Raw genomic sequence first — 26,760 nt, 5'->3', positions numbered from 1 at the left:
CGGGAGTTTGAGCCCCGCATCGGGCTCTGCACTCACAGTGCGGAGCTTGCTTGGGATTCTCTCCATCTGCCCCTCCCCAAATTATGCTTTTTCTCTCTCTCTCAAAATAAATAAACTTTTTTAAAAAACGAGGAGGCGACATCTGTGCTGCATCTTGAAGGATGAGCAGGTGTTCATCAGAGAGAAACGACGGACCCTCGGGACCAACGGGAAAGCACATGCTAAGTAAGACACACAGGTGTGCAAGACAGTGTGCCGAGGAACACAGGACGGAGGAAGCATAGAGTCTGACTGGCAAGGGGCTGGCTGGAGACAGTTCTGGAACTGAGGCAGGGTCGGATCACAGCAGGGTGGAAGTGTGCAGGGGAAAGGACTTCCCCAGAGGCCATGGGAGACGGTGAGTGATGGCAGGAGGCCAGCTGGGACGCTGCGGGGCGGAAATGTGTTCCCTAGAGCAGAGTCAGAGATCACAGAAGCCGGTGCACAGCAGAGCAGGAAGAAAACGGTAGGTAGGTGCCTTCCACTCCGTTCCACTCAAAAAGCAATTCTCCTAAAAATTCTCCTAACAGGGCAGTGCATGTATTTGTGCCTAGAAGTAAAATCCACAGGGAAATCAACCCAAATATTGTCACTGTCCCAGGCATTGCTAGAGGGCCATTCTGACTTCCTCCAAAAAACAGACCCAGGCAGCCCTCTGTGTTGCTTCTCACGTTACTTCTGATGGGCAGGCAGTGATGGGAGGCACAGGAGAACAGGCCTATAGGTGCCTATCCAACAGCCCCATGGCTGGGGGAGCTGGGCAAAGATTAGGAAGGGAAGGAAAGCCTCATATGCAGGGGGTCAGGGGGCTCATGTCGACAGCCAGGCCAGTCATTGCTCCAGCCAGAGGGAGGGTCACGATCCTGGAGGAGAGAAGAGACTGCAGAGTGGCTGTGCTGAAGTCCCCTTCGCGGCTGGCTTCCCGGCAGGATGAGAAGGGGGGTTCCAGTAAACCAGAAGGAATGCTGCTGGCAGGAGACACTCAGACCTGCTCAAGAGGGCTTTAAATGGAAATAGGAGAGCAAGCAGGGAAAGTACTAGAGGACAGCATGCACTGGGGAAACAGGCATGTTCCAGATATGGGCACCCCGGAAGGGCAGGGGCTCTGGAATCCCAGGGGGAACCAAGGGGGACAGACCAGTCTGGACCCTCCTCCCAGCCCCCGTGGCACGGGGCTGAGGCAGGAAATGAGCTGGAGGGCTGAGGCGGGAACCTGGGAGGAACTCAGTGCCCTCCGAGGTACACTTGTGGGCCAAAGAGAAGCTTCACTCTGAAGACAGCATAAATTCAAACCCCGGGGGTCAACAGGCTTCTGTTATTATAGGGAATGGGGAGGACCATGGCTATGTGGGGCCCCCCTCAGTGCTTTCAAAATGTCTTTTTTTCTTCTTGGTGTCTTAACACGTCTGAGTGTCCTCAGAGCGTGATGGGCTCTCTCCACCATCTTGCTACTGGGATACTTCCTCTGCGTATGGTACACACACACACACACACACACACACACACACACACGGTACGTCACCGGCTGCCCCAATTTTGTTTGCATGTCTGTTTCCTGTGTAGACCACAGCCTCCTAGACGGCTGAACTGGTGTCTTATTCAGCCAGCCCCTGGAATGGCAGACAGTAACCATGGAGGCAACAATGTCCTTCGCTCATGCACAAGTCAGCTACCGAAAGCAAAACACCTGCAGGAATCTCCCTGTGACCATCCAACCGTGTGACCCACAGTGAAGGCAACCATAGAGGTAAATGATTACTAGCGGTTTAATGCCAGCCAAGGAAAAGCAGCCTGATGTAATGGGCAGAAGACAACTACTGGAAGAATGATACTGTATTAAGTTATGACCTGAAGAAATGGAGATGCTGGGACCTTGGAAAAACGAACAGTAGCCCTCACCCCCAAAGTGCTTAGGGTAGTCCCCGGACAATAGAGACCAACAAAGGTATGTGGAGAGGGGAAACACGGAGGGTGGGCGTCCCTGGGGTACAGCATGAGGGCGGAGCCAGGACCACCAGAGAAAGGAGGAGGGGTGGGAAGGGAGGGGCTTGCAGAGCACGGGGCGGGGGAGGGGGGGGATGGGATGTGTCCAGCTGTAGACAGACGTCCTGCCGTGCCTCCCAGTAGGTGACACGAGCTGAATCCTCAGGTCTCGCCCTAAACACAGACCAGCTCTGCAGGGAGGAGGAGCCTGGACACCCGGGGAGCTCCACCCATGGCTCTGATGCATCTGTCCAAGCCACAGCATGAGAGCCTGGCTCTTCTAACTCTGGCGAACCAAGGGCGCTACAGCACCCCCCACCCCATCCGAGCCCCCAAGCCCAGCTGTGCTGAAAACTTCACTGTGAAAAGAGAGTATGCGCCAAGGAGCCCAGCTGAGCAACATTTCCGCGGGCTCTTAAAGCCTACATCCTCCCAGCATCCCTGACCTTCTGCCGGCAGGAGCTATCACTATCCTCCCTAGGATGAGCTCCCACAGTCTTCCCGCAGCTGGGCCTCTGCATCTCTCCTCCTTCTCCTGCTCTCTGGTCTGCCCTGGAACAGGGACGCCAGGCGCTACTCTGGCGTCCCGCAACCAAGAAGTGCCTTCCCACAGACAAGTACAGTTGACCCTTGAACAATGTGGGGTTTAGGGGCACCAACTGCCTGCACAGTCCAAAATCTGTGCATTACTTTTGACTCCTCCCCAAATTTAGCTACTAATAGCCTACTGTTGACCAGAAGCTTTACTGATAACATAAACAGCCAGTTAGTACATATTTGGTACACATGTTTCATACCCTGATTTCTTGCAACAAAGTAAGCTAGAGAAAAGAAAACCTTATTAATTAACTCACAAGGAGGACACATTTACAGGACTATACTGTTGTTTATTGAAAAAAAAATCCACACTTAAGTGGAGCCATGCAGTTCAGACCTGTGTGGATCAAGGGTCAACTGTATTTAATCCTTAATCCAGCCAGAACAGATAACATCAGCATAATCCCCATCAGCACTCCTATTTTACAGGTGAGAAAACTGAAGCTGGTGGGTGACCTTATCTCTGTCTTCCCCAGGACCACCCCAACTTTTAGCCAGGCCTCTCCCAGACTGAACCCATCATGAAAGATACAGCAATCATATTCAGTACCTTTCTGATCTAACCTCTTTGCTGCTCACTAAACCCAGCAGCCAAGGTGTCAGGGTCAATCCTGAGTCTCACCACTAAGCTGGCCCTTACTGTGAATGTGCCTCAAGGCCCCCAGTCCAAAGCAAATACCATCACCCTGGCCAGACTCCCCAGTCATGCTCCAGCACCCGTACCCACGTCACTTCAACAAGCCGTCCCTCCCAGTGTCCTGACATGGGAGTGACGACATTTCTCCTGGACTGGGGGCAAGCCCCTCTCTGGGCAGGCTGGCTGGGTCAACCATCACAGGACCACCCCAAGGCCTTCTGCTCCCTCCAACACCAAGCCTTAGGCCACCCAACGCCTTCTACGGCCCCCTCCTCCTAAAGGCCACCCAACACCTTCTACGGCCCCCACCCCCGTCAAATTTATTCCCCATCAACCCAAAACCTGTATCTAATGCACAGATTTCCACCTCTTCCCAATTTCCATCCTTCTTCTTGCTCCTTACGCTGCCTTATTACATAAACTAAGTCTACCTGCTTCAAATCACAGCTCAGAGACATCCAGTGACTTTCCCGAGACTATGCAGCTAAGTGACAAAGCTGGGTCTTGAAACCCAGTCCTCCAAACTTTAAGCCATGTGTCTGTTCCACTAAATCCCAGCTTCCCTCTACAAAGTTCAGGAAGCCACCTACCCTGAGAGAGGGGCCCACAGTTACTCTCCTCAGTAATAATGACTGTGACGAGCACCAGAATGTATGCGGAGAGCCAGGTACGTGCTCAGCACCTGACCTGCAGCCCAAGGAGGTGGTACTGTCCTCCCTTTCAAATCAGAAAATGAAAACATAAATCGAGTCAAGGTTTGACCAGCTGATAGCCATACTTTCCGACTGCCACAGTGCTAAACCACTTCTAGCTTCAGTGCAATTCCTAGCCCACAGCAGCGGCCAAGCTGTGGCTTAACTGAACAAGGAAATGTAGCTGGAGAGAGCTAAGTGGAAGGCCCTGAAAAATAAGCCTGTGACCAGATCGGGCACAGCTAGTGAAACTTAGTGGTCACTCTGCAGCAGAACTAAAAATAACATGGTTCCTGGACTGGCTCTGGTGACAGTATGGAACATTCTGCAAGTCAGGATTCCGGGTTTTGATTCTAGCTTTGCTCCTATAAGCTGTGTGACTCTGGACAAGTCTTTTCCACTCATCTCCAGGTCTCGATTCCCCATCTCTAAAAATAAAACAAAACAAAAAAAAACCAAACCAGTAGCTGGACTAGGTCAGCGGTTTCCATCAGCCTTGGCACAACCTCTGAGGTTGTCAGAAATGCAAGTTCATGATTGACCGCCTCAGAAGTGGGAGCAGGGGGGTGTTCAGGGCAGGCAGCACACCCTCCAGGGTGACTCTGAACTGCCTCACTACATGGTCTCTCTGATCTGTCCAGCACTGCTTCTCTGAGCACCTTAGACTTCCCCAATTCAGCATCGTCAAATTCCTCTCGATTTTGCCACTCTGATGTCGATCTGGCGTGAGCTTAAGTCAGCTGGCTCTCTCATCTGGCCATGACTGATGCTTCCTCCTGTGATTAATACGAAAGGCCCCAAGAAACAGACAGTTTATTCCACTGCACTTCTTTTTCCCATTTACCACCTCAGCGGTATGCATTCTGTCACTGTATTAAAAAATAAAAGTAAAAAACATTAGCAAGGAAGCCCAACCATGAGCACTGTGGCATCCTGGCACCAACTTTCAAAACACTGGAAAGGGCATTTATCCCTAAGGCAAGTCAGTAAGAACCTGCCACGTACTCTGAGAGACAGTGCCTTTCTAAACCCAGTGAGCTCTCTTTCGTACAAAGCCGGCTGAAGGAATGAGAGAGCATTTGCTTTGAACACCGATGACACGTGCAGATCAAACAAGCCATTTCTTCCTTAGTCCGTACACGTCAAAAGAAAAAGAAAAATTACACACAGACCTTATAAGAATGAAAACATACCCCAAAGAACACCATTTTCTCTGTGCAGACTATCAACAAATGAACTGTTCATTGCTACAACCCTGAAATAGAGCCTGAAAGTCTACTGTGGGAGGGATGGATGGATGGATGGACGGAGAGGCACCTTCTCAGTGCTGGTCCTAGAGGGTGTAGAGATGAGCAAGTTATAATCCTATTCTAAAGGAACTAAGTTTGAGCATACTGTGAGTGATGGCAAACCCGCCCATCCGTCCATCTGTGCATCCGTCCGTCCATTCAACAAGTGTTTGCTATATGTCTGCCAGATTCCAGACAGGAATGAATTGTCGAGAGGAAGTGATTGTTTCCTGTTTAGGGGCAAAGGGTGGAAAGCAAGGCCTGCTTCATGGCGGAGGTGCCAGACCTTGAAGATCAGTTCCAACAGGTGACGAGGGCAAGGAACAGCAATCTAGGCTGAGGAAACGCTGTGACAAAGGCCAGAATGAGAAAAAGCAAAGGAGGTTAGGTTCCTAAAGTCAGTTGGCCCCATTCAACAAGACCATACGTGGATACATGGAGACGGTACAAAGATCAGCCGTTTCTAGGTGCTGGGGTGGGAGGTAGGGAAGAACAGGCAGATGACAGAGGATGTTTAGGGCAGCAAAATACTCTGTATGATACAAGGGTGGACACATGTCATCATACATCCATCCAAAACCCACAGAATGTACTACATCAAGAGTGAACCGTAATGTAAAGTACGGACCTTGGGTGATAACCGTGTGTCAATGCAGGTTCCTCAACTGCCACACCGGGACCACGCTAGTGGGGGCTGCTGATAACGCGGGTTGGGGGGACTATGCGTGTGTATGGGGAAGGAGGGATATGAGGAATCTCTGTACCTCCCTCTCAATTTTGCTGCGAACCCAAAACCAATATTCAAAAATAAGGTCCTTAAAATTAAAAAAAAAAAAAAAAAGAAAGAAAAGAAAAGAAATGTCTTAGGGATATACAGAGGGTTTTACCTCTCCAGGATTCTTAAACTGCCTCCACTGCCCCGGCTTCCTCATCCAGCCTCCCCGCAGAAGATGGCCTCCCTCCATCTCTCCTGGCGCTGAACACCGCACCGTGCACCTGCTCTCCTCATCCGGCTTCCCGGCTCCCGTGCCTTCTCGGCAGCCTCAGCCACGTCTTCCTCCTGGGTATCGGTGCCTGCTGCAGACTTAACTGTACTCACTATGCATGTCTTTACACTACTGTTTTCTGTAATTTATAAAACACATACTGCCCACGAGTTTGTATTTTTAATTCCTGTAAGTTTTGGGATCCAATTTGTGTGAAAGTCAGACTGCAACATAATGTAGTATTGTATGATAAAAGCCTCCAAGAATAAAAACAGACAGTATATCCTGCTTATCAGAAACTCAAACACTGGTTCCATTCCTGAGTATCACGGATTTCCTTATGAATGACTGTTCTTTGTTTTGCCACGATTCGTCCCCATCTTCTTGAAGTTCGTTCTAAGGAGCAAGTTTCCTCCTTTTCAAGGCTTCTTTTCTCAAGCATTTATTGAGAACCTACTGTGTTTCAGGTTACACTATAAGTAAGCACCTTGGCTCGCTTAGTTTTCACCAGGTAAAAACTGTACTTTGTGAGCATTAAGTATCCGTGAGGTTATCACTGACCACTGCACCCACTTTACAGATAAGAAGTCCTTGACTGTTGCTCATTCCTCCATTGAACGATAAGGACAGGATCAGGGCATTTCCATGATCCTCTTTTGACCTTCTCTACGTTTCCCGCTTTGCCCACTCAGGTCGTGATCTCACAGTTCATGGGATCGAGCCCTCCATCAGTCTCTGTGCTAACAGCACAGAGCCTACTTGGGATTGTCTCTCCCCCTCTCTCTCTGCCCCTCCCCTGCTTGTTTGCTCTCTCTCTCTCTCTCTCTCTCTCTCGCTCTCTCACGCAGAATAAATAAATAAACTTAAAAAAAAAGATATAAGCTTTAAAGCCACTCTGGGCTAGGGAGATATGACAACCAAATGCAATGTGCTATCCTGAACTGCATCCTGAAGAAGATAGAGGACGTTAATGGGAAAACTGGTAACATACAACCAGAGTCTGGAGTTGAGTTAATTAGCAACGTACCAACGTCAGTTTCTTAGTTTTAACAAATGTCCCATGGTGATACGATATGCCAAAAATGAGAGAAACTGGGCAAGGGGTATATGAAAATTCTCTGTACAATCTTCACAACTTTTCCGTATACTTAAGAAACTATTCCAAAATTAAAAGTGTATTTAAAAAAATGACCCGGGGGCACCTGGCTGGCTCAGCTGGAAGAGCATGTAACTCTTGATGTCAGGGTTGTAAGTTCAAGCCCCACATTGGGTGTACAGATTACTTAAAAATAAAATCTTAAAATAAAAGGTGACCCAAAAATCCACTCATCTTTAATATATTTTCCAAATCACAACTTTCTGACTATAAAAAATAACACATAAAAACAGTAGCTAATATTTAATGGGTGCTTAGTATGTGTCAAGCTCTATTTTAAGGGCTTGATATATACCAACTCATTCAATCCTCACAAGGAGATAGATAATTCTGTCATTCCCATTTTATGGATGTGGCAACAGAGGGCTAAAGAGATTAAGTAACAAGTCAGGGTATAAATGACAGAGCCTGGCTCTAAATGTAGAGCCAGGATACAGTCTAGCTCCAGAGCCCATGCTCTCAAACACTACCCAGATCAAAGCTTTCCAAATGCTCCTGGATTTTTCAAGTAGGCATATATAACTGGGAAAATCCAAAGACTAATCACAAAGACTAAAAGGTGAGTGTCATGTTTAATACAAAGAGGAAGCGAAAGAACTCTCAAGGTAAATTCCTACCTTTTGAAAGTCTTTCCTGTAGTGGGACCAAACCTCACCGCCATTACCAATGGCCTCTCTACATGTGAATGACTACTCTGAGTTTGTGTTATGTCCTGTGCTCTCTTGACACATCATTCTAGATGATCTGCAACCACTTGCCAGGCTACCTTTTCATCCCTGGAGTGTCTGTCCAGGTAGATGGCTAAACCAAACATGCAAGCTGCCTTTTTTAAGATAGTCAGAATAAGCTTAAGCTTTCCAGGTAAGTAGTTTTCCTAGGTTCTCAAGAATCCATGCTGAAAACCCAGGAGTTCATTACCTCCTTCTAGAAACAACAACAACAAGAACAACAACAAACCCCCCCCGCCCCCCACACACCCCAAAAAAAAAAAAACCTCCTTCTCGATTTATAATGTACCTCACTGGCTTTGGTTTCCCACAAGTGTCAAAGAAAAGTCAGACAGCTTCTCACCTCCACAGTGGGCTCCTTGAGGGCAAGACTGAATCTCATTCATTGAAGTATAATATGTATTAAACAAAGAAATGATTCTAAAGACCAAACAATCTCCTGGAAAGATTTGCAGCTGGCCAGGACCACCATTCCCCAATCTGTCCTGCCAATGTCACCATCTGTCTTTAGAAAGTTCTGGAGTGGACACCTCCATGGACAGAGCCAGAAGGGGAAAAGGAATACTGAAGAGATGGGGAGAGAGGGAGCCATCCAACTAGGGAACGGGAGGAAAACACAGCAGAGGGAGTGTAGGCAAAGAAGAGATAAGGCTGAGTGGCAGAAGAGAAAAGAGAAATGAGTAAAAAAGCAACGGACAATATAAAGAAAATGAGTCTAGAAGGAGACAGGGTATAGAAGAAGCAATGCTCAGTGAATGTCTACCAGGTATGGCCATGAAGCTATGCTCATTACGCATTTCCTTGTGTTGCCAGGCACAAAGATATGTCTGACCAAATAATCCAGGTTGACTTCACCTTGTGTTGACTCAACCACTGTTAACACTCAACATTTTTCTGTTGAAAGGGCCCGAAGTCTAACATTTCATTGACAGATAAACTGAGGCTCAGACAGGGAAAACTTGTACTCAAAGTGGAATCAGAAACAAGGATCTGTCCTAAGAGCCCGGATCTCCCCATTCCTTGCCCTGTGCTCCTCTCCATATAGAGACGGATAACAAGGTGGGTATTGAAAGAGCACAGCCTAAGGCCAAACCTCCATGATGCGGTGGACCAGTCCGGTAGATCGTCCTCCACTTTATCTGACGCGTCCCATCTGCTGGTTGCTACCGGAGATGAGAAAACTGGTAGCATCATTTTAAATGAAACAGATGACTTTTCAGGAAGAATATAAAAAAGCAGGCTGCCTTAGATGAAAATGATGACACAAAAGGGTAAGAATGAAAAATGAAGACAGGTGATTCATCAGAACGAGGGAAGCTGGAGAGAAAGGGAAGGCGGAGGAAGGGGTATCTGACGGGGCAATTGGAAATCAGACCTGCTAGAATGAAGCCACCCATGAAAGAGCCCTGACTCGCTCCTAAGACAGACTGTGATTCAGACAGGGGCTCTGCCCCAGACAGAGTCAGAATGCTTTACAGAAGTGATGGCTTCTGCAGATGGGCAGACACTCAGTTGGAACAAGGCCTCAAGGAGAGTTCTGCACCAAAAATGCCGCTGCCTCTTACCTCTCCAGATAGAGGCTAGAACGAAAATTGCTCTGAGCTGTCTCCGTGGGTTAGGGTGTCTCAACCAAACCAATCATGTCCGAATTTCACAGTTGTTCTGTTCCCGATGACTACTGACCATCCTCCAGGCCCCTCTGCTTACACAACGCCCCTCCTTCACAAGCCCAGCCCTTCTGCTCTGATTTCACACCCTCAACCCTAGCCACAAATCCCTATGTCTGAAATCACCCCGTGTCAGACACCTTTCATGCACAGATCTTCCAACCCTGTGTCAGTGACTACGGTGCGTGCCTGAGTGCCCCTCGAGGTTCAGATGCTATGGACGGGATCCCATGGCTCACAGCAGCATTCCCCAAAGCACACTGGAACACTAAGCCTAAGAAATGCCCTACGGGGATAATTTTTAAAAATTCAAAAAAAAAAAAAAAAGGAAAACAGGAGGAGGGTGGTGATACAGGGACTCTCTGATCAAATAACTTTGAGAAACAAACCTCTTGGGAGGTCACAGTGTGCATTAGGTTACTAAAGGTTCAGAGAGTCCCATGGTAAAGATATCCATTTAATTTTGTTTACCTTGGACTTTACCAGACTTACTTGGCTATGGAACCTTTTTCTCATAGACCAGTCTTAACGCTTTGGGAAACAGAACCTCGCAGAATCGCAGCATTCTGAGGGGCACCATCATCTTGCCCAATATTTATTCCACCACACCTGTCCTAAGAGACCGTGTGTCTTCTTTCAAAGCAAGGACCTTTTGCAAATCATTATGACACACAGCAAAGTGCTTTATGAACTGTAGGCCAATAAATATGTGTTCGATGAATCTGTTAAACCCAACCATCTCATTTCTAAGAGGAGAAAATAGAGCCAACTATGTCCACATAACTTCCTCTAGATTGTCCAAAGTGTGTAAAAGAATGTCTTACGCAAAGGTGCTTTAAAAGAAGGTCTTGCACAAAGAAGGTGCTCAGTGATTCTTGAAGAATGGAACAGAACAGAATGGAACAGAAGGCGCTCAGCTGTGCCCTAAGCCAGAGTTCTCCTGACATGATGGATTCCTACTTCTTTCCCTCCTCCTTTGCCCAAGTCGGGTATCTACCAGAAGAAAAAGGAAGATGACAAATCAGAAAAGGAAAGCCAAGGGAAAACCAAAGGCCCTTTAGGGTGGGAGGTGGGGAAATGATGTTTGCAGACTGATGGGGATAAACAAGACCTGTCTGTATCTAATTTAGGCTTAATAAGATAGTTTGCTGAATGTTAATTAAATACTCAGTGGTTGCTACCAACTGTGGTGATTAACTTCATTTTGAATCAAATAAGCAATAAATGCTTAACTGAAGTTCTATTAAATTTTACCCAGCAAGTAAAGACTATGAGGCTCTTAATTGACTTTAAACAAGATAGTTATGGCAAGTTAGTTGAATTTTTATTACCTGAAGATAACTGCCTTATTAAATCTAAATTGACTATTTTATTTGATAGAGAAATGTCATCTGTTGTTTCCATTTACCAAAAACATGTCCAAAAAGGTTTACATCTGGTCCAAACTACATGGATTGGGGTTGTTTTGTTTTCTAGTCCTGCTTTAATAATTAAGTTAATTCAGGGTGCCTGGGTGGCTCAATCAGCTAAGCATCTGACTTCAGCTCAGGTCATGATCTCTCACGGTTTGTGGGTTTGAGCCCTGCATCAGACTCTGTGCTGACAGCTCAGAGCCCGGAGCTTGCTTCGGAGTCTGTGTCCCCCTATCTCTCTCTCTCCAGCTCTCTGCCCCTCCCTCACTCACACTTTGTCTCTCAAAAATGAACACATGTTAAAAAAAATTTTTTTATGATTAAGTTTATTCATTTAAGGATGAACGTTAGGGGTGCCTGGGTGGCTCAGTCGGTTAAGCATCCGACTTCAGCCAGGTCACGATCTCGCGGCCCGTGAGTTCGAGCCCCGCGTCGGGCTCTGGGCTGGTGGCTCAGAGCCTGGAGCCTGTTTCTGATTCTGTGTCTCCCTCTCTCTCTGCCCCTCCCCCGTTCATGCTCTGTCTCTCTCTGTCCCAAAAAATAAATAAACGTTGAAAAAAAAAAAAAAAAGAATGAACGTTAATGTAGGACGCCTAGGTGGCTCCGGTGGTTGAGCATCGGGCTCTTGATTTCAGCTCAGGTCATGAGCTCATGGTACATGAGATCCAGCCCCACTTGGGCTCTGCGCTGACAGTGCAGAGCCTGCTTGGCATCCTCTCTCCACCTCTCTCCCTCTCTCTCTCTCCCCCTCTCAAAATAAACAAACAGACTCAAAAAAAAAAAAAAGCCAAGAATTTAGAAGAATTAACATAAACGTAAGAGGCAGAGAAGTCTAGGACCGAGTTTCCGTATATAAATTGAAGAGTCAAGTGATTATATTTGCTAAACCAAAAATCAGATCTCTGCATTCTCAGCGTAGAGTTTGGAGATGTTGCTTAGTTGTCACAATTCTGAAATTTCCAGGTTGTTTCCACGGCTTAAAGGGCTACTGATATAAAGCATAAGAAATCATAGCTAAAATAAATGGTTGGGTCCACTACTGAATGCACCAATGGCGCTGGGCAATTAACCTCACTCTCCTGAGGCCTCGGCAACCACTCATGTTAAACGAGGAGGCTGGGTTGGAGACTACTGACTTCACTCATTTACTCATTTTTTAGTAGTATGTGTAGTCCCTGAACAGAGCCTGGCATGGGGTAGGTGCTAAATAAGCACGGAAGGAAGGAAGGAAGGAAGGAAGGAAGGAAGGAAGGAAGGGAGGAAGGAAAGGAAGGAAGGGAGGAAGGGAGGGAGGGAGGGAGGAAGGAAAGAAGGGAGGGAGGGAGGGAGGAAGGAAGGGAGGGAGGGAGGGAGGAAGGAAAGGAAGGAAGGGAGGAAGGGAGGGAGGGAGGGAGGGAGGAAGGAAGGAAGGAAGGGAGGGAGGGAGGGAGGAAGGAAAGGGAGGGAGGGAGGGAGGAAGGAAGGAAGGAAGGAAGGAAGGGAGGGAGGGAGGAAAGGAAGGGAGGGAGGGAGGAAGGAAGGAAGGAAGGAAGGAAGGAAGGAATACATAAATAAATAAAGAGTAGGCATAAATACATAAATAAAGAGTAGGCAACTCAAAACATTAAACATTGAGGTGGGGTGCCTGGCTGGCTCAGGCAGTGAACATGCAACTCTTGACTTCAGGATCGTGAGTTCAAGCCCCACGTTGAGCATGGAGCTTATTTAATAAAAAAAAAATTTAAACATTTTTAGCCCTTCATACCACGCTTCTCCAACCCACTTAAATACTGCTATTTGACAATGCACACAAGGGGAAAACACATACTCTAAACTACCACGTGAGAAATCTCTTCAGTAATTAAAGGAATGCAAACTAACACAATAATGAAACACCATTTCTTACATATTAATTTAGCAAAGACAAATACATGTTATAAAATTAAATCCAAGTGAAGATCTAGAAAAACAAGCAGACTCACACACTGCTAATGACTCTGCTGGAGGCTGAATGGCAACTGGTATGAAAAGTATTAGAGATATTCAGTATTTTGTGCCGGTAATTCTCCTTCGAAAGAACCCAAACTTGTTCAGCCAGCCCATAAACATTTGCTTAGGGTCTACCTGCTATGGGTCATGCTCTACAGGGAAATGCAGGGAAAAGATCACGGTTGTCTTATCATCTGGTGGGTTGTCAGGGAGAAAGAGGACAGAGAGAACATTCTCCAGCAGCACATGGCAGGCGTTGGTGCTTTAATCCACTGACCACAGAATTCCTTTCACAGCCACATTACGTGGAAGGCACTATTATCCCCTTTCAAAGAAGAGGCTAACGAACCAATACAAGGTCACAATCTCTAACGAATGGCAGCACCGTGATTTGAACCTGTCTCCAACCATCCTTGCCTTTTCTACTGCATCCAGGAGGAGATAAGAAATAAATTCACATAAACACATAATGCAAGGGACAGAATAGCAACCACTGTAAGGGATAAGTGGAAGTGCCACAGAAAATAGTTGTCTTTATTAAATAATACAGTAGAAAGAAGTAAAAGCAGGGTGCCTGGGTGGCTCAGGCGGTTAAGCATCCAACTTCTGCTCAGGTCATAACCTCTCAGTTTGTGGGTTCAAACCCCACATCCGGCTCTGTGCTGACAGCTCGGAGCCTGGAGCCTGCTTCGGATTCCATGTCTCCCTCCCTCTCTGCCCCTCCGCCACTCACACTGTCTCTCTCTCTCTCTCAAAAATAAACTTTAAAAAAAAATGTAAAGAAGGAAGTAAGAGGTATTTGCCCACTAATGTTTACACTGCATTTGTTAACATATTGAATTGCATTTAACTTTTTTTCAAATTGAAAACTATCCTACTGTCCACATAGGTAATGTTTAAAGCAGGATTTGTTGATTTCAACAAAGTTTTAGTTATGTAAAAGATATATATAAATTCCAGGCCAAAAAAAAAGTAAGACTTCCGTAATAATATTAAGTGGAAATTTTGTACACATAGAAAAAAGTGGACACTCACTTTGGGAGCGGGGTTAAGATGAGGGTTATGGTCTCATAAGAAATAAGAGAGTGGTTTTGAGGTACAAAAAGTTTTGGTGGGAGGTTTTTTGGTGTGTGTGTGTGTGTGTGTGTGTGTGTGTGTGTGTTTAATGTAGTTGAGTAAATACATTCTAAAAGAGTTTTTTTTTTGTCTTTTGATAACAGATTAATGGTTTACATGAGATGAATTTGGTTTTTTTCACTAGTAAACATATTCTTACAACTCAAGTTCTCATTTATTTGTTTATACAATTAATTTGTTCATATGGTCATTTGACAAACACTTATTAAATTCTTGCCACACATCAGGATCCACAATGGATACGAATATAAACAAAGCTACAGCTGTCCCAGGGATCGGCACGGGCTGGGAACAGGAGGAATCCAAAATTGTGCTAACAGAAAACTCAAGTCGAAGTCTTGGCTCACCATCCGACTAGCATGGGCCCTAGGAAGGTCATGTAATCTCTCACCTCACGTTCCTGGTCAGTAAAACCTGGACAGTAATAACTACTCACAGCACTGTTGAGGGGATTTATCTGTAATTCATAGGAAAACACACGATTAACTGCAAAGCACTATAAAAATGACGACTAGTAGAAAAGCACAACCATCTTCCATTTTGATCAGGATCATGCAGGCCAGTCTAGGCCACAAAGAGCTCAGGTGAGTGTGTGTTAACTTATTGGCACCAAAATGGTCACTCCCTCGACACTCTGTGTGAAAAATAGCCCACCACTCTTAGTGCTTGATCATCCATTTTTAACTTCTTCTGCCATTTATCCAGTTTAGCTAAGAGGATCCTGAGAAGCCAAATGGACAGAGGACCTCCAGGTAAGATTGTTACAAATATCTTTTCGAAGGAAGGAAGGAAGGAAGGGAAAAAGTCAGATTGGGCAGGCCTCAAAGACATTTCTATATCAAGTCTTCCATCGATACCCGCGTTTTCACTAACATTCCAATCAGCCACTGCTTGAACATCTCCAGTGATTAGAGATTTAATAACCCTAGGAAGAACCAATTCCATTCAGAATCAAGAGATTTCATGGAATTCTTAAAAGATAAAAAGGGATAGAGATCTTCCCCTTGACAAAGAGCTATCTCAACAGCCATGCACTCTGTCACCCTTCTACAGACACTGGGCATTGGATGGGACGACCTGGAGGTTATGCTGCAACCAGGGCTGGGGACTTTGCATGTATCATCTGCTCAGGGTCTGAGTTTCCTTTTATTTAAACAAGAAGATGGGGTGACCTCTATTTTACCTGTGAAACATCCACCACGTCCATGGCATCAGCCCTAATTCAGCTTCCCTTTGTCTTCTGCCTGGGCTATTGCAGCCCATGTTGCCATCTCGAGTACCCTCCCTCCCCATCCAGCCTACCACTTTTTTCCTGAAGCACAGTTCACCCTACTTGATGCTCCTTCCATAGTGCAGACTCAACTCCTCAGCAATCAAGCCCTTTCTCAATCTCAGCCCCACCCTAACTTTTCACCCTCATTTCCATGGCCTCTGTACTATGCAGTCTATCCCCCATGACTCCACTTCTCCAAGGTGTGGTACACTTTCTCACGTCTGTGTCTCTGCCGTGTTATTTCCCCTGCTTAACTACCCTGTGTTCCTCCTGCCTACCAAATTCCCACTCATCCTTCAAAGCCTATTTAAATGATGGTCTCTTCATCTGTGAAGTTTCCCCCAGGTCCCTCGAGTTAGTCACCACCCAATCAGAGCCACCAGGTACTTTCTTGTACACAGTTTGCATCCCCAAAACCCAGACGAGAATGTCACTCATTCATTCACACTCATCATTCTGGCATGATGAGTGAGCAAGGACACCAGTGCATCAGATCGACGGGCAAATAAATGTATCTTTAGGGTTCTGTTCCACTATCATCAGTGGAACCCTAATAGTCTCCAAGTGAAGCTGCTAGTCTGTGGCCAAGAAGTTTCCAGACTGGAAATGACCAGACATCTGAAAAGCTGACCTGACCTGCCTTTCACCTCATTCTAAGAAAAGGTGCCACTCACCCTCCAGGTCACTGCAGTTTGACTTTCCCACGAGTCAGGGCACACACACCCTGCCCTGTTGGTGGCAACTCCCTGCTGCAGCTCTTGCAAATGACTTGTTCTCATACCAAACAAGGCAGAAGCTCCAGGCGCCAACTAAGTTTTGATTTGCTTCCCAGGAACTTCACAAGAACCATCTTCTGTGGAAATTCATTCGGAAGAATACGCACGGGTTACTCTAGTGACTTCTTGGCACAGAATTTAGTACCGCACTGGGGCTTCCACGGTGACAGTCAGAGATCATTATCAAGATGGGCCAATGAATGGAAAATAAATGATTCAAAAACCCAGCTAGAGTATACACGGGGACAGAGGATCCATCTTGTTGCTTCAGATTTACTAGCCAGAGCCATTTTAGCTGCCCTGTTGCATCTTGGACGAAGCTTTCACGTCCTTCAACGTCTAACCTAAGACCCAGCCCTTCCACCAAAGTCCCACACGTGCCAGTGCGCGTGCACATCAGTCCTCTACAGTAATTGCTCTTGTGGCGGCCCCTTCCTACCCTCTGACAAGCATTAACGTGTTTGTATCAACCCTGATAAACCCTGTGCGCCTGCAATCGTGACGTCTCCTTCAGGCATCCCCAAACTTCACCTTACAGAAGTAGTTCGTGGAAGTAACACTGCTCGAGCACGTAGCGTCTCCTGTAGCAAAAACAGTGGGTGTTTGCTAAGGCAACACGATAGACCTAGTCTCACGCTCACTCCTTGCCCTAGCTCCCTCCACACTCATCTACAGGTGCGGCAACCAGACAATCTATCCTCCCAATCAGAACACCTTTGGGAGTGAAAAGGGGTCACTGTCAATTCTATGCTAGGACCCAGACAGAAGCCAGGACAGCCCAAGGAGGACGGTCCCTCTGCCTGTTAGCTAAATACTGTTGCTACGGCTACATTTCTCCACCAGAAAACTGAGGCTAGCGTTAAGGACGGGGATCCCTTCATATCCACAAAGTGGTCTTCTAAAGATGCCAAAACATTCACCATATGTCCACAGCTATCTTCTCCTAAGGGGGTCACCTCCACCTCCCCGAGTCTTTCAACGGGGCAGCTGATCTGCTGCAGAATGGCCTGAGCGACTGAGGAATGCTCACAGTGGCGATGGCAGGAAAAGGGCCCATGCTGGGCGGTGGAACAAGGCCAACACACAATTCTTGAAGGTCAGTGAAATAACCCCACCCTGTCCTGATCCTCTTGCTGACCTGCCCCGTGAAAGGTTCCCACACAAGCTTCAGAGGGAGGAATGGCCCCGCCCCTCCATACCAGTTTTCCATTGTAACCACAGGGGGCTTTGATGTGAGGCTGTGACCCAAGCAATTACTGCAATAGAAGCAAACCCCACAGGGCTGAAAGGCACAAATCCCGTGAAGAGTGGGATGGTTGCAATGGAAGAAGGGACACCGCACGGCCATTCACTGGTCAAAAGCCATTCTGACAGCACGGAAGTGTCATGGATGTCTGTGGCACACGGTTCACTCTGCAGGGCGCGCTGTTCTCAACAGCGACGCCCTCGTCACTAAGAAGTCAAAAAATGAGGGACCTGCCAACTCACGCCTGTGACCACCCCAGGGAGCAGTCTCCATTAAGCGGTAGAGCTACGATTAGAACTTGGCACTGTCTAGGTCTAAATCCCATGATCTCCACTGCCAGTAGGGTAAAGTACCACCACCGTCTGCTACACACCATGCTGGGCACCAGAAATTGCCACACGGCACGCTATACGGCCACACTGCAATACAGTAAGCACTGGGAAGGGAGCTCCTCCGGTTCTCACAAATGCACTGTGATGTAAGATCTCTGTTTGAAGGTAACTGAGGCTCAGAGATGTTCCAGAACTTACTTAAGATCACAGGGCTAGGGGCGCCTGGGTGGCTCAGCGGGTTGAGCACCCAACTCTTGGTTTGGACTCAGGGCACAATCTCCTCGTTCATGAGCTGGAGTCCCGCATCAAGCTCTGCACTCACGGCACGGAGCCTGCTTGGGATTCCTTCTCCCTCTCTCTCTGTCCCTGCCCCACTCTCTCCCTCTGTGTCTCAAATAAATAAATAAATAAATAAATAAATAAATAAATAAAACTGTAAAAAAAAAAAAAAAAGATCACAGGGCTAGTGGGTGGCTCAAACAGAGGTATATGCTTTCCATACACCAAAATCTTTTGGTGATGGTACTGTGAAAATGATAGCATGGCAAAGCCCAGACCCTCAGAGTTTGGGGTCTCCAACCTGATTGTCAGTTGACTTCCAAAGTCAGACACAGGCAGCGAATGCTAATTAATTAGCACACGGTGAAGTAATACTGATAGTTTCCTGCCTATGCATAAGGCCTGCTAAGGACGTTCCTGTCAATTTCTCACGCTTCCCAACAGTTAAGGAGCAGGACAGGAGCTTGGGAGGTGGGATTCTTATTCCGCCACGTAAAGCCGAGCACCCCATGGGAAGCCTCTCCACGCCTGAATTCTTGCCCACACTCTGCAAGACAAGACTAATCCTGCTGACCCATCTTTCAGATTGCAATCGGGAGCTAAGTAATAAAAATGATAGTAAAATGCATCCTCCACATAAAAAGTGCTAGAAAGACCACGGGTTCTCTGAGATGGGCTGCGATGGGTAGGAGGATCCACCCTGTAATGGATCTCATACCGGCAGCGTGAAAACCTTTATGCAAGCAAAAATACGTAAAAATGAAAGGGGATGGGTGGGGTTGGGGCTGGGGGTTGTCACAAGCAAGGAAACTTGAAGTTACCATGGAGTCAGAACCTTGGTTCTTGCAAAAAAGGGAAGGGCATACATGGCAGTAAAAGAAATCAATCCCCAACACACACACACTCAAACAGCCATCGTGATCAGTTTGTTTCACAGTGTAAAGCATAAGGTTCAAGCCTAGTAACAGTGATCTCCAAGCTGTACCCCCTCTGGAATTTTCTAAAGCAGAGTTGTGGGGGGGGGGGACAGTGGGGAGCAGAGAAGGCATGTGTCAGGCCAGGCTCAGCAGAAAAAGAATCAAAACCACCTTTGAAAGAGGTCTGGCCTGGGAGTATGGGCTGATGTCCGACTCAGGCTCACCTGACAAGGATGTGACCGAGCCCTGTGTCCCTTTCCCAGGGCCTCGGTTTCCTCACCTGGGCAACGAGGGATCGGGTTGCTCTGGCCACCGAGGCCCAGCCCACACTTCTAAGGCAGGAACTGGTTGCCAGCTCTCAGCTTCTACTGCCTCCAAGCCTGGCTCACATGAAAGCCAAGGCTGATAAGCTGGCAAATAATTAGGACAAGAGGAGGCACTAAGCTACCTGTTATGATTCTGACAGCAAACAGCTCCTGGAACCCGTTCTTCCTCCTCTTCTCTGCTTGGCTGGTACAGGCCCGCTATCACCCACGCTGGAACACATCAGCAGCCTCCTAAAGGGGCTCCCTGCCTCTGGGCCACTCTGCCACTAGAGCTCTCTGAAATACAGATCCACCAACAGCCTTCTTTGCTCAAGACGTAACAAAAGCCCTCCCGCTCCCCACAACTGCCGTCATCCTTGTTCCTCCTGCCAGCCCTTTCCCGTCTAACCCTCCCAGGCCAGCCCCATCATTCACGGTGAACTCCAAAAACACCTTTCCATTTACCAAACACTTTTAAAGCCTCAGGACTGCACATCGAGGTCTCTCTGTATAGAAAACTCTTCCATCCCTGTCCACCATAGGAACTCCTACTCACTCTTCAAAACCCAACCCGATGTCTTCTTCTCTGAGCATGTGCCTATTTTTCCAGGTAGTGGGTCACTCCCTTCCTAGTGCTCCTATCAGCCCTTTGTTCATCCTTCTAGTAGGGCCTCACCATGCTCTGTTTTAGTCTCTCTCCTATACTGGAATAAAGATCCGTAGGGACACAGCCTCAGTGGTCTTTGTCAGCCAGTATCCAGCATTTCCGTGGGGCATATGTTAATCACTCACCTGAGCTTCACTGAATACAAAAGATCGGGGTGTATGTGATCACACATATAGGTGGGGGAGAAGGGGACAAAGAGTCAGGGAGGGAATGGCATCATGGCACAAGGCGGGGTTTGGCCTTGAGCTTAAAGGGTCATGGGTTTACAACAGGCAGAGACCACGGTCAGGCAAAGGCACAGATTGAGAAAACAGAAGAATGTTCCAGAACAATGCAACCACCTGGCTGTGGGAGGGAAAGCAAAAGAACAGCTACAATTGCACTCACCCTCAGGATGGCGCATTGAGAGACTCCCCTCTCCATTCCCAGACCCTGGTCTTCACCCTGGCAGTGCGACTGTGGCAGCCGTAGCATAGCTGGTTCTCAATCCGATCCTGGGACTCCACGGACCCAAGCTTCTGGGTCAGTAAAAGTCCCTCTCCCCCATCACTGCTCTTGTGTGGTTGCAGTGAACCAAGTCAATCCCTTTCTTCATCTAACCAGTATTTCCAAAGCATCTGCCATGTGCCAGGCACTCTTCTGGGCCTGGGAATATGGCCGTTAACAAAGCAGGCATCCTTGCGATCCTCGTGAAGCTTCTTTTACAGTGGAGGGGAAACAAAGACTAGCAAGCATATAAAGCCAGGTGGTGACCAGTGCCTATATCGTGTCAGTAAATGTCGTTCATTCATTTAACAAACAGGACTGAACATCTTCAAAGCACCAGAGACCAGAGGGATTTGGAGATAAGACGGCCAAAGTCTTTTTTTTTTTTTAATTTTTTTTAATGTTCATTTATTTTTGAGAGAGAGACAGAGTGTGAGCAGGGGAGGGGCAGAAAGAGAGGGAGACACAGAATCTGAAGCAGGCTCCAGGCTCTGAGCTGTCGGCACAGAGCCCGAGGCGGGGCTTCAACTCACAAACTGTGAGATCATGACCTGAGCTGAAGTCGGACACCCAACCGCCTGAGCCACCCAGGCAGCCCAGCCAAGGTCTTGCTGACTTTGTTGAGTGCCATTTCTAGGTTCTGTCTTTTCTACCTGAAGATACCTTTATCTGTGAGTCATCGAAATGCAAACGACAAACCCGAGGCAGGTGGGCCACAGGAAGAACTGAAGTTGATCTCTCAGAGTCCTGAGCCAGAAAGCCATCTTTCAGGAAGGGGTCTGCATGACCCAAGGAAGGGCAGGATCCAACAGGAGCTATTCCACTCAACTCCAGGGGACACCCAGCCTTGTTGAAGGAGCCACAGATCCAGGGCACTAACAGGAATCAAAACCCTCCCTCGCTTCCCAACTTTGCCATCTCCCCAACCGCCTCTCTCCAGGAATACAGAAAATCCTTATCGCGACAGAGGGCTGAGGAGGGAACAATGATGGGGGATGGTTTGCTAGAGAGGCTCTACTGTCTCCGGCCAGGTAGGTTTGGGGAGAGAAGACACCCAAAGGGTAGAGGGAACGGTAGTATCTTACGAGAGAAGGGGCCCGGCAGCACCAATGTGGCATTGAGAAGCCTGGTCACCCACATAGCCCTTCAACTGTGATCCCACCGGGCCCCGTGAATGTGCACTGAATTCAATGCCAAGGAAAAACACTGGAAAACACCATTGATTTTCATTCTGTGGACACCGGAGAGAAGCATGAAGAAGCTACAGCTCAGGCGAAGGTTGGACACTTAGCCATGGACTAGCAGTTGCGTGACCTTACTTGGCCAAAAACTCATTTTCTCATCTGCACAATGAGACGGATAATCATAAAGCTTCCCTTCACCAACCAGTAGGAGAATTACGTAAGCAGATGAGAAGCACTCAGAAAACCGTCAAAATTATTATTATATTATTATTACTATTATTGTTAAGAATGCTAAGCAGACCCACGTTTTCTAGCCTCAATCCTGCGCTTTCCCTGCTGACAAGCACGAATCCCATTAACTCTCCTGCCACCCACCCTATTCCCAGAGAGTGAGGAGAGGCGAACACCACATCAGTGTTCTTTCTCATTTCTGTGACCCGCACGGGAATGCACCAGCCCATTCCCACCACGCATCCAGGGAGAGTGGACCGGACTCCCACAACACACATCCGTTCCCTCCTTCCTCGCCTCACCTCTGCTGCACACACACCTCCGAGCCCACGGATTTCCACCCAGAGAGCTGCTTCCCACCTGCAGCACAGCCTCACCCTTCCTTCTTCGCCTGGGTTTCTTCCAGCAAGGCGCAGCCTTCCAACGCCACATTCCAGGAAAAGTCCCCACCAGTGCACGCCCACCCACCCACCGAGGCGCACCCTGAGCTAAGACTCCCTATTACTGACCAGGGTCAAAGTCTCAGGTTCACTCTCAGTTACTCAATGTGTCACCGTGCTTCCTGCATTACCTCCCAGATACCTAATCCCAGTGACAAGGAGGGTTCCGGAACCCCTGCCCAGGCTCGTTCTCAAGTCAATTTCCAGAGAAGCAAGTAATGTCCCTTTAGCCTGCAAGATAAATTTAAATCTATGTAGCAAATTAAATTTAAAATCACATCTCCATTTCCCACAGCCCCCCTTCACGCTGGTCATTCAAAACACAGCCTGAGGCATAAACCTTCCCTAGGACTGCAAAAGGCCTCACGCCCTGTCTCGGCCCAGAGCTTCTTCCCCAGGGCACAACTCCTGCTTAGCCCTAAAGATTCTCCTCAGACACAACTCCTTCTGTGGTTGCTTCCCTGAAGTCAAACCTCCTCAGTGCAGAGTAGCCAGAACATACCCCCTGTAACAGCAACCCCCCCTACACACACACACACACACACACACACACACACACACACACACGTGCTCCTCAACGGCAGGCACTGTGTGGCCTCATCTTTGTACTCCCAGCGCCAACCCGTTCCTGGTTCACTGTGGAGGCTGGCTCCAGAAATTCTGTGCTTCACGCACTGCGCTTCTCCTTTCTGTGTAAAAATAGCTGTGTGCTCCATCCCTTGCTTTTACCCTGTCACCAGGCATCTTCCGTCTTGGCCAAAGACCCATCATCATGGCAGCATCCTGAGCCACAGTTCCGAAATCAAATCCAGTCTGACTCTCCCCCCTTCCCCATTAATCGGCACCAGGGTCACAGCGAAGTAAAGTCACATATTAACACACCAAGAGTCAAAGTTCAGGGCTGTAATTTTGAGCATGTCTCTAATTAGCCATGTGACCTTGGGCAAAGGTTCACATGCAGACGAAAGATGTCGCCAGGCCCAATTCTCCAAAGATTTTTTTTTTGATATCCAAATGGAATGTCTAATGGGAAACTGTTTAATAAAGTGCAGAGCCCTGTACATTCATAAAGGGTGTAATGAGCAAATTGTATCAAATCTAAACCATCAACTGTAAGATGTACCATTGTCAACTTAGAATGAAAAACTGCTCAGCTATGACACATCTGTGATTAAAAGAGAACCCGACCTCAGTGACATTAAAATGTAAAGTGTGTTTTAGAGTTGATGAAATAAAATTTATTTGTTTCAGTAAAACACAGAAACCTGCTACAAATTTCTCGTATTTGCCAATGGCCCGTAATAGGCACTTGCAGTAAATGAACGAACACCCACTGAGAACACTCTTAGACCAAATTATTGCCTCCCTGGCTGGAACTGGGGGGCAAGACGCTGCCCCACGCCAGTTCCTTCCCTTCTCAATCATGTCCCAGCCTGATCAAAACCCTCAGAAGAGGACTTCAAGTCAGATCCCAACTCGCTTCATAATGAAGTCTCCCCTCCACCAACCACTACCTGGAACTGTCTGCCATCCTAGAACTGTGACTTCTCCACAAGAATAGGTCACCCTAAAAAGGGTCCTCCTCATTCCCAGCATAGTAACCAGCCCAGCAACTCAGCTCCCTAGGCCTATTCCCAAAGCCAACTCTAGGCCCACCTGCTGCCTGGGAGAATGCCTGACCCAAAGGGCCCAGGCCCTCAACCACTCAGACAGCTAACCCCAACTACTTATCTCTCATCTACAGTCTACATTCCAGACTATAAAAGCCCCCGTGTTGTGGCTGGGGGACTGCCTCCCAAAGATTCAATGCAAGATCAGGCTCTTCCCTGTAATTGACTCCTGGTGCTGGCAGGCACCTGGAAGAAGGAAGGCTGGTTGCGGAGTGGAGAAAACCCCGTTTGGGGTTCTGGCCCCCCCAACATCCACCATTATTCAATGTAGGCTCCAGAACTAGCACCCGCCTCCTCTGGGCCTCTGTGTTGGGTTTTCCTGCCTGTAAGAGAGTGGGAGGGTGAGGAATGGGGGTGGGGGTGGGGGCATTCAGCTACTTTCCCCCTTCTACTTAAAGTCTTCCCTAAAATGCAATTTGCTGGGAATGGTAAGCCGTTAATTAAGTCACTAACACCTTAGTGAGAATGAGTTTCTTCGGGAGGCAAACAATTTAGAAAAGGGTACTGGAAACAAAGTTAAGTGAGTCTGGTACTAGGAAAGTAGCTCAGAGAGGACCCTAAATTTTTGCATTTTGTGTTGGAGGCAGGAAGGCAGCAGATCCCTGGGAAGGGAAGAGAAGGGAAGTCAGAGAGACCTTTCAGTTCCTGGAGCACAAGTCCCAAAGGCGTTGCTCTGTAGACTTCTCAAGCACAACTCCAGTGCTTATCTCTTCTCATGCCCCCCCCACCCCCCGCCCCCCGCTCCATGCACCCCGCGCCCCCAACACAGCCACATTTACAGCTTCATCTCCTCTCTTCGCAATTTATTTAGTCTTCTTGGGTCTTCATCCCTCCCCACCCACCCCCATCCCGCGCAAATGGCCTTCCTGTCTCTGGCTGGCTTCAGAAAACACCCTATGCTTCAAAGCCTTGACCGAGCGCGGCCCCTCCAAAGAGAGAAATCAAACTTTATTCATGCCTTTCTCCAGGCACTCCGCACTTTATCCTGGGTCTGGTTGGGCACCTCCGGTGAATGAGCGCTCCCTGAGGGCAGTACCTGGGCCCCATCAGCCTCTCCGACCCCACACACCCAGCCAACACAGCGCTTGGCACACAGTGTTAGAGAAATGCTTGCAGAAAAGGAACCAGGAGTAGGGAACCATCTATGTCGATTATGGCTCGGCCTCTATTGAGTGACTCCAGGGAGGCCCTCCTTGTCTCCGGGCCTCAAATGCGCCGACTGTAAAATGGGGGGACTAGAATGACTGGGTTCCTAGGCCCTTTCCACCGTGACAACTGAGATTCCGCGAAAGCTCCAAGCGGCTGGGTGTGGCCCCGCCCCCTAGACGCCCAGAAAAGCCCGGGCAGGGGGCGCTCAGGGAAGGGCTCCAACCCCGCCCAGTCCCAGGTCGACGCTTCCCGAAAACTCGGGGTCCCCCTCCCCCATGCGTGCACCCCGTGATTGCGCCGCGGCGGGCACTTCCGCACCGCGGGCCCTGCGGCCCGGGCTGGGCGCGCGCTCCGCGCCCTGCGCCCCGCGCGCCTGCTTCCCGGGAGGCGCTCGCGCCCGGGGAGGGCCGGGGGTTCCCGAGGCGCCCGCGAGCGGAGGGTGGGGGGAAGGAAGGAGGATTTGCAACAATACCTCGGGGAGGAGGCGGCCGGGGCAGCGGCGGCGGCAGCGGCGGCAGCGGCTGGAGGCGGAGGCAAAGGCGAAGGAGGAGGTGCCCGGGCACTCCCCCTCCCATTGTCCCCGGCCCCGGACAGGCCCGGCCCCGCGCCCCGCACCGCGCACCGCGCACCGCGCCCAGCGCCCGGGCGGTGCAGCCAGCCCTTACCTTGCAGCGCCCGGCTCTCCCCTCCTTGCTAATGCTACTTATCCCGGGAAAGCTCGCGCGGGGGCCGGGAGCGGACCCACAGACAAAAAGTGAAACTTCGGCAGGGCTGGAGCTGCTGCTGGTTGGTGCCTTTCCCCCTCCTTCCTCCCCACCGTCCCCACCCCCTCCCCTCGGGCTCCCGTGCGGTGCCCTGAGAGCTGGAGGCTGACGTCAGGGGCCTGAATTCCTGACTTTGCCTGCACGCATTTGTCCATGTAAGGTATGGGAAAGCGTGTGCCCGCGGGCCGCCGCGCAGCGCTCGCCAGGCGGGGGAGGGGGCGCCCGCTGGGGCCGCGGCTAGGCCAGAAGGTGGGCGCACGGAGGGCATGTTACTTCCTGGGAGGAAGAGGAGGAGACGCGGGGATGCGGGGAGCTTGCAAAGGAGGAAGGAAAAGAGGGAGGTGTGGAGGCTTTGCCTACACTGGAGGAAGAGGAAGCAGACGTAGAAGGAGGAAACGGCTGAGTGGAGGGGCTGCTGAAGACACGGGGAGACCCGTGTCTACAATGGAAGCGCCAACACAAGGCGCTGAGCCTGAGCAGAAGCGACCCTGCCGAGGAATCCCCTTCTCGGATCGTCTTCCTGAGCCTCGCCCTGGATTCCCAGCAACACTCAGAACCTACTGGATGGTAGAGCTGGCAAAGACCAACTTCCCAACCCGCTCACTTCACTCAGGAGAAAACTGAAGCCCTGGGAGGAGAAATGACTTGCCCAGGGTCATACAGGACACAGTTCCAGGCATTGGCCCCGGATGCTTTGCCTCCCAGCCAGATTCCCGACGCCAGATAGGGCCCTGACTCCCTTTGTCCCAC

General features: G+C 48.9%; 1 protein-coding gene across 6 annotated transcripts in view; it reads right to left on the bottom strand.

Annotated features, from left to right (window-relative positions):
- LPP (LIM domain containing preferred translocation partner in lipoma) overlaps positions 1-26,046 on the bottom strand; it is a 677,058-nt gene extending 651,012 nt beyond the window's left edge. For 4 of the 6 annotated variants that reach the window (XM_047874816.1, XM_047874813.1, XM_047874824.1 and 1 more), the window contains exon 1: positions 25,912-26,046. The gene's annotated coding sequence lies outside the window, so the exon portion shown is untranslated. Of the gene's footprint in view, positions 1-25,718; positions 25,768-25,911 lie in introns of those variants that run through there. The other 2 variants (XM_047874814.1, XM_047874821.1) reach the window with 2 other exon arrangements.
- Positions 26,047-26,760: the final 714 nt, after the last annotated feature.

This window comes from Prionailurus viverrinus, chromosome C2 (assembly GCF_022837055.1).
Source record: "Prionailurus viverrinus isolate Anna chromosome C2, UM_Priviv_1.0, whole genome shotgun sequence".
In the NCBI taxonomy this organism is placed as follows: domain Eukaryota; kingdom Metazoa; phylum Chordata; class Mammalia; order Carnivora; family Felidae; genus Prionailurus; species Prionailurus viverrinus.
This window is presented reverse-complemented; position numbering and strand designations above follow the sequence as displayed.